Here is an 11,041-nt window from a genome sequence, read left to right as displayed (position 1 = left end):
CCCTCACATCAGCAACCAACAAATAGCACCAACCAGCAGCTCGCTGCAACCAACCAAAGAACAATGACCAACAACGACAGAGAATAGCTGCAGTATCCAAAAAAGAAGTAAGGAAATTTTATTCACAAGAGTTTTCAAGGACAACTAATTGAAAGCAATTTAATTTGAATATATATATATATATAGTCAGTAAAGAAATATATTCAAGGGAGTATACATGAGGCGATATAAATACCAGCATTTGCTCAAGACTGTACCTTTAATCAGATTTGGAAATGAACCGAAGGCTGTAGACTTGCAGCCTCATTATTCCAATGCTAAGTAAAGACTTTAACGTCACATTTGTAACCATTTTCAACTCGTTTTTCTTTGATATCCCCGACCGAATCAGCAAAATCTTTACTGCATGATTTTACTTCAATGTATTGCAAATAACCTGGTCCTCAAAACAATCAGGGATTGCTTCGAGATGTGAACATCCATGCAAAACCAGTTTCTCAAGGCAACAAAAGGCTTCATCAGACACTTCCCATTTTGAGAGAGTGAGATTTTCTAGTTCCAAGAATTTGAGCTGAGGGAACTCATTGTCTCGCACTTCCCATTCATCCATTTCAAAGGCAACTTGTTGCAGTTTAAGTACCTCAAGGTTGAGAAGGTTGGCAATGGTTGAAATTTCAGCAGGCGGCAAAGGAAATTTGCATAATGTCAATTTCTTGAGATTCATTGGAAAGTTTAATATTGACGGACCTATCTCTGGTATGCTGATGAAGACCACCTTTAGTGTTTCAAGTTGAGACAATGAGTCCAAGTCAGGGAACCGATTTTCATTCTTTTCCCAACCCCATGGATCGGCAAAAATACATCTTAACTTCCGAAGATTGGGCGTTCTTCTTACTATCCTCTCCATATTGTCCTTCCTGGAAACATATATTGAGGAAAGCGTTGCCAAATTGTCCAGCTTTGAGGGGTTTTCATCAAGAGATTCTCGTGCACCACGCAAATTAAACAAAGCACTGTCACTAATGCTTACATTTCTCAACTTACTCAGCTTCCAAAGGGTGTCTGGCAACAGTACGTGTCCTCCGTTTCTTTTGACTATGAACGTTTGAAGATTCCAAAGGTTTTCTTTGGATGACGGGATAGAATCCTCAGTAGTTTGAACAGCAAGGTACCTCAGATGATTAAGTTAAGTGGGAAAAGATTTCACATCATCAAACTCCAAATCCAACACCCGGAGAAATTTGAAGTTGCCAAAGATGATAGAGGCATGTCCCAATGAAGAACAAGTATTATCACTGACCTCCCTGAAAAATATTGAACGAGCGTGTGAGCATGATGGCCTCCACCCAGCAAGATCATCCTGATTAGAGCAAAATGATAAGCGCGGTGCACAGGCTTTTCAGAATAAAAATGTGGAGGATTGGCATCTAGATCTCTGCAACGGCGAATTTAAGCAGGATAAGTAACGAGATCAAGTACGAATTAATCAGAGCTTAGAGAAACATATAAAGAGGTAAATACCTTTTCAGCCACAACAGGAAATTATCTTCCTCAGCCTTTTCCTTGCAAAAATCGAGCATTAAGTCATGGACACGACATGCTTTATTCTTCCCAATAGATCTCTTCTTAGTCACCATGACGAGGTTTCTCCCAATAAGATCATCTAAGTAATCTTCTGCAATATCCTCCAAACACTTTTCCCCATCATTTTCTATGAATGCCTCAGAAATCCATAAGCATGTCACTTTTGAGACTGAAATCTCTCTGTCCTCCAAAAATGCTCCAAAATATAAAAAGCATGGTTTCAGTTTATAAGGTAAATCATTGTAACTTAGTTTTACTAGATCCTTGGCTCCATCCTGGATTCGTTCACCGAAACTTAATTCCATTTGCGTCCAACATCCTTCTGTCCTGTCCATCTTTGTGAGAAGACCAGCCACTAAAACAATGGAAAGTGGTAGCCCATCACACTTTTTTGCTATTTTTTCCCCAACTTCCTTTAGCTGTTCAGGGCAGATTTCTTTTCCAAATACCCTTTTTTGCAATAACAACCAACTTTCTTGCTCGTTCAGAGGACGTAGGAAATGGGGTTCAGTAACACGTTTAGCGTAAACAGAAACTTTTTGAAGTCTGGTGGTCAGAATGATTCTGCTACCATTCCTAGCATCAGGAAAGCATAATATCAAATCATCCCATGCTTTTACTTCCCATACATCATCAATGATCAGAAGGTATCTCTTTGTCAATAAAAGTTTCCGTAGTCTATCAGCTAACTCATCATCAGCTTCTTTACTAATTTCAGTAGGGTCACAATTAGAACTCAAAATGGAAAGTAACAAGTCTTTCCGCGTGTATACCTGAGATACACGACACTCTCCCCAGAAATCAAAATGAGAATCATTTTTGTTAAAACTTCGAGCAAGGGTTGTTTTACCGGTGCCAGCCATACCGACAATGGAAACAACATCTAGCTCTGGTGATACTCGAACTAGTTGACCTCTTATAGTTTCCCTCACATCGTCAAAACCTATCAATTCTTCATCGGCAGAAGAGGAAGCGATTGTCATATTCTTTACCGAGGATTTGGTCAACTCTGTCTTGATAAGCTTAATCTCCCATATGATTTCTGAGAGCCATACTGTAAGATAAGTATGAGGAATATCTCTCACTACAAAAGAATCAACTATGTACTCAACCTCATATGCCTTATCAATGACTCTTTCAGCAAGATTTTGAAGTTCTTCAGGTTTATTATGGCGTTGTCTTGCTACATCTTCTAGGAATGGTTGGAGAAGTTGAAGCTCCTCATGGACCACATCAAGTTCATTCTGGACAGAAGCAAGTGAATCGGCATGGCTAGAAAGGAGCTCCTTCAAGCCGTTCAGAAGGAAAACAAAAAAGCCCAATACATCATTCTTAGGCAAATGGGGTTGTATCCCCTCTCGGATGTCAAGGTAAATTTGCTTCTTCACAAGCTGAATCTTGTCAGCCAAAAGAAAGAGGTCTTGATTTCGGTCTTCTTTGCTCTTTCTGCTATCGTACAATGAATAAACAATAAGCCCAGCATCAATGACCAAAATCTCGACTCGTCTGAAGAAATGGATCCTCATTTTATCCTGAATGTTGTATGTCAATGCCAGCTCATTGAGAATAATTCTCAATGTGTTAAAGCTGCTCAGGAAGGGTTTCCATTTGATCTGCATTGAAGGTATAAAGCCCTCTTAATTCGGTCGAAATGTGCAGAAGAGTGTTGATGAATCCAGCTGCTGGTTCAATTGAGGACATGGGAGGAGTGCTTGATGACCTCAAATCTCTGAGGACGTCAGCATAGATGTTGCGGACCCCTGGCTCAATAGGCTTGATCCTTCTCCGCAGCAAATCAGAAAGCAAATCAGTAAATTCTATAGCAACAGATTCGCTGTCCTTGAGGTTAGGCATATACAAGAAGAAAATAATTGCTGCAACGGTAGCCACAAATTCAACATGACGGGAGAAAGTTTGCCAGCGGGTTTGGAGTTGTGAAGTGCATAGTTTTCCCAGAAAGAAGACAAAGTTCTTGAGCGCTGTCAACTCCTTTTCGACCACTTCCATTTGATCCTTCACTTGAAAATACATCAGTGACTCAGCATGCAAGGCAGGTGGCTTGCCAAGGCGAACAATTAGCAGATCCTTGAGATTCTGCGCAACGATGTCCATGAACTCCCCAAGAAGTTCATAAGACAGAGGACTAGCACTTGAAATTTCTAGATTAGAAAAATTAGTTCTGGTAGTACTCTGCTTGTATTGCTGAATCTTTGCTAGAACATTAGAGCAGTTACAGTCAAAGTTATGAGGCTCTTTTCCACCCAACATGATATTGTAATCAGATTGGAATTGAGCTCTTGTATCATCCATGAAACCTCGAATGTCTTTTTGCAGCACGTCATGATTTATGCAGAGAAATGTACCCAGAAACCATAGCTCCGTCTTAACAGCCTTTATTCGAATCTTTTCACTACCCGTCCAGTGATGCTCGTTTTCAATCCGTTGCAGAATGCGTATAGGATCACGAATATCAATGGGGTCGACCGACATATTTCTCCAAGACCGTCTCTGAGCTGGAAATCATAAGGAATGAAGGAAATTTAGCTTCAGAACTTTTACTGAACCATTGCAAGCATTAAATAGTAAAAATGCAGGAGTCATCAGTGTTAAAGCATTTAATTCCCAACTTCCTACACTTATATCGTCTTGATAAATATCACGTACTTCAAATTATTGGTTCAGTTGAATCACTACCTATTATGATCCCTATTTGACATGCACAATGTACCTAGAATGTTAATTTGTGCAAGTTCTTCAGCTACAAGTTAATTGATGACATGCTTATTGCTCAACCACCAGGAAATTAGATATTTGATGTTGTCTTATGCATTAATTTTTTTTTCATGTTGACTTCTCAAAAATTAAACTAAATTTTGGTGAAGGATATTTTTGCATAGATTTATGTAACATTCCAATACTATATAGAATTTCATGTTTACAGTAATTTACTATTACACATTAATCCTTAAACTTGTGCTGACCAAACCATAATTTAATATTTACTACTACTCTTTTTATTACAACCACCAATTACCAGCACTGTCACCCACAAACACCGCCACCAACCACCTACACTACCAGTACCTCCACAACCTACAACAACTTAGAATAATCCTATAAGTGGGATCTGGGAAAGATAGTATTTTTACATACTTTACCCCTTCCCGGGGTAGAAAAGTTGTTTCCGATTGACCCTCGGCACAAGAAGACGAAAAGAGACCAACGCATACCAACCACCTCTACGGTTAACTACCACCATCAATCACTTTTACCACTACTCACCACCATCGGCCTCTACCACCAGACCACCTCACACTCACAACCACCACCAAAACCTCATCCGTCACTATAATCACTCAGTACATAACCATCACAACCAACCACTTCCACCTTCGGATTGGGACAAACAGCATCAGCCATCACTGCACTACCACCATTTCCAACCTTCTCCACCAACCACTAGTCATCACATTATAACATTCATTACTGACCACCGCCATATTCAACTACCATGTAGTTATATTTTCTCTAACATGAATGTGGATATAATATTAACTATTAAGACCATCTCCAACCCTAACACCAAATTTCACACCAAAATGGTGTAACACCAAATTTACTCCAACCATTATACCATTTTTTACACCAAAAAAAATATTTCTTCTCTCTCTTCTATATTATATTATTATCTTCTACTAGTGTTGGCTTCCATCGTTTATCACAAATATAAATACTATTTATTAGGAGATCAAAGTAATTCTTTTCTGATGTGGAAGTTCAGACTGTGCTGCAACCACAGAGCATACTCAGACAGAACATTGGCTCTGATACCACTTGTTGGGAATAAACCCCGTAAAAATAGTATTCACGGTATTAGTGATAAACGCAGAACGCTAAGTTATGGTTAAATCAGCAAGAATAGAAATGCAGCAATAATGACACCAAGATTTTACGTGGAAACCCTTCTGAATAAGGGAAAAAGTCACGGCCAAGAAGAACAACTGATATCACTATAGCGAGGAATTTTACACTGTGTAGTAACGAGTAAAAAATACTCCTAAGACCACTACACTCTCAAAAGAAATAAACACTCTTTTGCTTTTTCCACCTCACTACAATATCTCTCACACTCTATTTTTATTCACAAACTATTTTCTTATAGTTTATGGAATACCTTGCTCTCTCTTTTCTCTCTTTGTTGGTGTGTAGAAATGAGAGTTAAAGCTCTACTTTTATAGCTAAAACCTCACTCTCTAAAGCCTAATATATTTGACAATTTACACACCCTTTTCACAATTTCAACAAGGTTGGCTACCAAACCAAACCAAGTCAATAAAATTGGCTACCAAATTATACAAATTCAACAAGGTTGGCTACCAAACCAAACCAAGTCAACAAAATTGGCTACCAACTCATTTGAATGAGATGGACACCATATCAGGTGGCTTGCCAAGGCGAACAATTAGCAGATCCTTGAGATTCTGCACAACGATGTCCATGAACTTCTTGAGGACTAGCACTTGAAATTTCTAGATTAGAAAAATTAGTTCTGGTAGTACTCTGCTTGTATTGCTGAATCTTTGCTAGAACATTAGAGCAGTTACAGTCAAAGTTATGAGGCTCTTTTCCACCCAACATGATATTGTAATCAGATTGGAATTGAGCTCTTGTATCATCCATGAAACCTCGAATGTCTTTTTGCAGCACGTCATGATTTATGCAGAGAAATGTACCCAGAAACCATAGCTCCGTCTTAACAGCCTTTATTCGAATCTTTTCACTACCCGTCCAGTGATGCTCGTTTTCAATCCGTTGCAGAATGCGTATAGGATCACGAATATCAATGGGGTCGACCGACATATTTCTCCAAGACCGTCTCTGAGCTGGAAATCATAAGGAATGAAGGAACTTTAGCTTCAGAACTTTTACTGAACCATTGCAAGCATTAAATAGTAAAAATGCAGGAGTCATCAGTGTTAAAGCATTTAATTCCCATCTTCCTACACTTATATCGTCGTGATAAATATCACGTACTTCAAATTATTGGTTTAGTTGAATCACTACCTATTATGATCCCTATTTGACATGCACAATGTACCTAGAATGTTAATTTCTGCAAGTTCTTCAGCTACAAGTTAATTGATGACATGCTTATTGCTCAACCACCAGGAAATTAGATATTTGATGTTGTCCTATGCATTAATTTTTTTTCATGTTGACTTCTCAAAAATTAAACTAAATTTTGGTGAAGGATATTTTTGCATAGATTTATGTAACATTCCAATATTATATAGAATTTCATGTTTACAGTAATTTACTATTACACATTAATCCTTAAACTTGTGCTGACCAAACCATAATTTAACATTTACTACTACTCTTTTTATTACAACCACCAATTACCAGCACTGTCACCCACAAACACCGCCACCAACCACCTACACTACCAGTACCTCCACAACCTACAACAACTTAGAATAATCCTATAAGTGGGATCTGGGAAGGATAGTATTTTTACAGACTTTACTCTTTCCCGAGGTAGAAAAATTGTTTCCGATTGACCCTCGGCACAAGAAGACGAAAAGAGACCAACGCATACCAACCACCTCTACGGTTAACTACCACCATCAATGAATTTTACCACTACTCACCACCATCGGCCTCTACCACCAGACCACCTCACACTCACAACCACCACCAAAACCTCCTCCGTCACTATAATCACTTAGTACATAACCATCACAACCAACCACTTCCACCTTCGGATTGGGACAAACACAAAGTATATATAACTATTGGGTTCCAGGCTCGATATTTGAGGCTCAATAGCACCAAACTATCACTGTAAGCACGTGATTTTTGCCCTATATGAGAATTACTCCCAAAAAATTCAAAAATAAAATAATTTTTCTTGGTGTGCCATTTTTGTGATATTTTGTGACATTTTGAATAATTATTTGTATTTGTTTGTGCATGTTTATTTGCTAAATTAATAAAAAATACAAAAAATATGTCGCATTTTGCATATAGGATTTAATTCTACAATTGTTAGTAATTAAAATTGTTTTAAAAAAATTAAAAATTACAAAAATAGGCATCGTTTGCATTTTTAGCATTTAATGACCAAATATACAATTTTATGCTTAATTAATACTTAATTGTGCGTTAATTGTTATTAGGAGTTAATTTGCGCTTAATTTAGTTCTTAATAATAGTTTAAATATTTTTATAATTTAGTTTTAGAAAAATAAAAGAAGAAAAGAGATCGAAAATATAAAGAAAATCGGAATTAGGCCTCTTCTTCAACTTCAAGCCACAGGCCCAAAAATGGCCCAATCTTCCCTACGACCCAGTCCATTCCGAACTGGGTCGACCCAGTCCATAACCCAACACCCCTATTATTTTACAAACAAAATAAAACAAAAAAAAAGAAAGAAAAAACCCTAAAAATGCCTAAGCATCCGCCCCCCCCCCCCCATTTCTCCTTCTTCTTCCCCAAACTCAAAAACACCTCCCATGGCTTCCCTTTACTTTCTTCTTCGTCCACACAAACACCCTCGCGTCCAAACGACCCCCCCGTCATCCATTAAAACCACATAACCACCTTCAAGCTCGAACTCGACAACCATGGTCGCTATTGCTGTGTCTTCATCATCGACGACCAGTCCGTCGACTCCCTTTCACCATCATCGTTTCCACTGCAGAATCAGTCCTCAACTTCACGTCCTAACAGTCCAGCCATGGATGCTGCTCGCGCTACTGCTACTGTTTCATCTTCTTTGTTTCGTCGACTTCGAATTGGGTGGTCGAAGATCCGAGCTCCAGCCATGGATGTTGCTCGCGCCACTGCTGCCCGTTTCCATCATTACTGCTGCGTTCGGCTCCCAGCTGCTACTGCTTCATGCAGTTTCTTCTTCCTCCGTCGCGCTGCTGCCAGGACGTCTGTTTCTGCTGCTTCTCGACGGACTGCTGCTCGTCGCAGCAGTTGATATTGTTTCGTTGTTGCTTCGTCTTCTTCGATTTGTCAAAGGTCGAGGGTTTTTCGTTGAGTCGAAGCCCGGACGGATTTGTTTACAATCGTCATTCGTCGTTTCATTTCCGGTTAGTTGATTTTTGAATTTCATTTATCGTCCATATTTTTGTTTGGTATTTTCCGGATCCAAAATCGTTAAAGAATTCAATTCTTGTTTTGTTCGTTGTTCATCGTTAAAATCATTTTTCTAGTTTGTTCATGTTCATGTGCTTTGTTAAAATTAATTTTCAGATTTTAAAATAGAAGTTTAATTAATTGTTTTCATATTCATTTCATGTTTGTATTATTGTTTAAGTGAATATTTGTTAGTTTGATGTTTGTCAGATTCAAATTGAAATTTAATTAAATATTTCTTCAATTTGTTTCATGTGTTTATGTATTGTTAGAAATTGTTAATATTGTTAAGTTCAAGTTTAAGTTCATAATTGTTTCTTCGTCGATCTTGTTATTTATTTAAAGAATTTAGTTGTATTAAAGGAATATATTGTTTTAATCGTTTAATCCGTCATGTTTGTTGTCTTAAAATAGATTCATTCATGTTCATACTTTGTTTGGATGATCTTGAATCCGAATTTTGTATAGTTTGATTTCTTGTTTACCATTTATGATTATTGCTTGAATTGTTCTCATAATCTTGTTTTAAGTTTAATATAAGAATTGTTTGTTGTAATATTGTTAGAGTTGATTTTTAAGTTCAATATGATTGAATTTAGAAATCTTCATATTTTGTTTGTTGATTGTTTGTTGAATCCGAAAATAGGATTGTTTGTTGCTAAAATATTGTTCAATCAAATTTTAATTGTTCTTTGTTGTTCAATTTGTGTTCATGTGATTTGTTGTTGAAATGTTGTTAAAATCATGTTCATGTGATATTGTTGTTATGATGTTCATCCATGTTCATATTGTTGTTTGAACATTGTTAGAAATTGATCATATTGTCTATATTTTGGTTAAGTTTGATTTAATTGATGTGTTATAGCTGATGGGTAGTTTGGTAAATTTGTAATACGTTCAGGGGTAGTTTGGTAATTTCAGTAAGGTCGGAAGGGGTAGTTTAGGAATTGTACATTTTGAAATTGTTTATTTGAAGAATGGGGGACAAAATGAAATGGGGTGGGTTGTGATATGATTATTTAATATAAAGGGGGGACAAGATTTAAATTAAAGGGGAATCTTGCATTATTTTAAATATGGCATGGGGGACAAAATATAATGGGGTGGTGTGATATATTTATTTAATGTAATGGGGATGAGTGGGAAGATAATGGGTTTGGTAGGGAAAGGGATTGATTTTAATTGATTAAAGGGATGGGATATATATATATGTGAAGTCTGGACACAAGAGGGGGAAGAAAAAAAAGACAGACAGAAAAAAAAAAGATTGAAAAAAAAGCTGAACATTTATTCCGAAAAAAAAAATTGAAACTCTCAAGAAAAGAAAAACATACAAAGAAAAAAAAAATTGAAAATTAGAAGAGAAAGTAGTACACACCTGATAAATATTCTGGTATACAGGTGTAGAAATTAAGGGTTGAAGATTAACTAGCCTTTCAAAAATCTGAAAATTTCCCTTGGTTTCTGTCCATTATTTTCGGCATTCCTGGATTTTATTTTGAATTTTTCAAAGCTGTCACTGGGATTTTCGTTGACTGGTTATTGTTGCTGTTGTTGTGTTACGTATTACGTTGCTGACTTTCTTCTTCTTATATTGACAATATCAGGTACACAACTGTAATTTTGGCATTTTGTAAGCTGAAATGAAGAATGGAGTGTTAAATTTTTAATTTAGTTTAATTTAATTTTTGTATTGTATTTAGGTTATTCATGTATTATTATTCTGTAAATCACTGTCATCGGCATAACTAGGCATATTATAGCGACATATTAAATAACGCCTTTACCAGATTATTAGGAAATATATTTAAGCCTGATTATTAATTAAAACTGTTTAATAAAAAAATAGAAAAAATAACGTAAAAATGGCGTTATTGAATCAGTTTGGCAAAAATTAACTAAGTTCCTTATTCATAAGGTTTTTCGTCAACGATAAGTTAATCCGAATCATGTAGTCAATTTCAGTTATAACATGAATTAGCCTGCGAACAAGTATTAGGACATGATGAATTAAACAAAGTTAGTTAATGTTAAATTGTTTAAATTTTTAGAAATATGATTTAGTACTCAAGTTTTTATTTTTATTTCTTTCAATTTTCAGTATTTGTAAATAATTGGTTTCAATAAGCTTAAGTCTTACTAACAATTTGAATTTTAATCCAACTATGGAATAATTAATTTTTATTTTTTATTTTTTTTTATTTTTATTTTTTTACTTTTCGATAATTCCATGTTGTATTTATGATTATAATTTTATTACTTTCTGTTAATATTTGTTTTTCTCTTCTATTTAATATGTCATTTTCAAGA

At 36.2% G+C, this 11,041-nt stretch overlaps 1 pseudogene; it reads right to left on the bottom strand.

Annotated features, from left to right (window-relative positions):
• Positions 1-283: 283 nt before the first annotated feature.
• On the bottom strand, positions 284-4,249 carry LOC107829937 (putative late blight resistance protein homolog R1A-3; annotated as a pseudogene).
• Positions 4,250-11,041: the final 6,792 nt, after the last annotated feature.

This window comes from Nicotiana tabacum, chromosome 16 (genome assembly GCF_000715075.1).
Source record: "Nicotiana tabacum cultivar K326 chromosome 16, ASM71507v2, whole genome shotgun sequence".
NCBI classification, from domain to species: domain Eukaryota; kingdom Viridiplantae; phylum Streptophyta; class Magnoliopsida; order Solanales; family Solanaceae; genus Nicotiana; species Nicotiana tabacum.
This window is presented reverse-complemented; position numbering and strand designations above follow the sequence as displayed.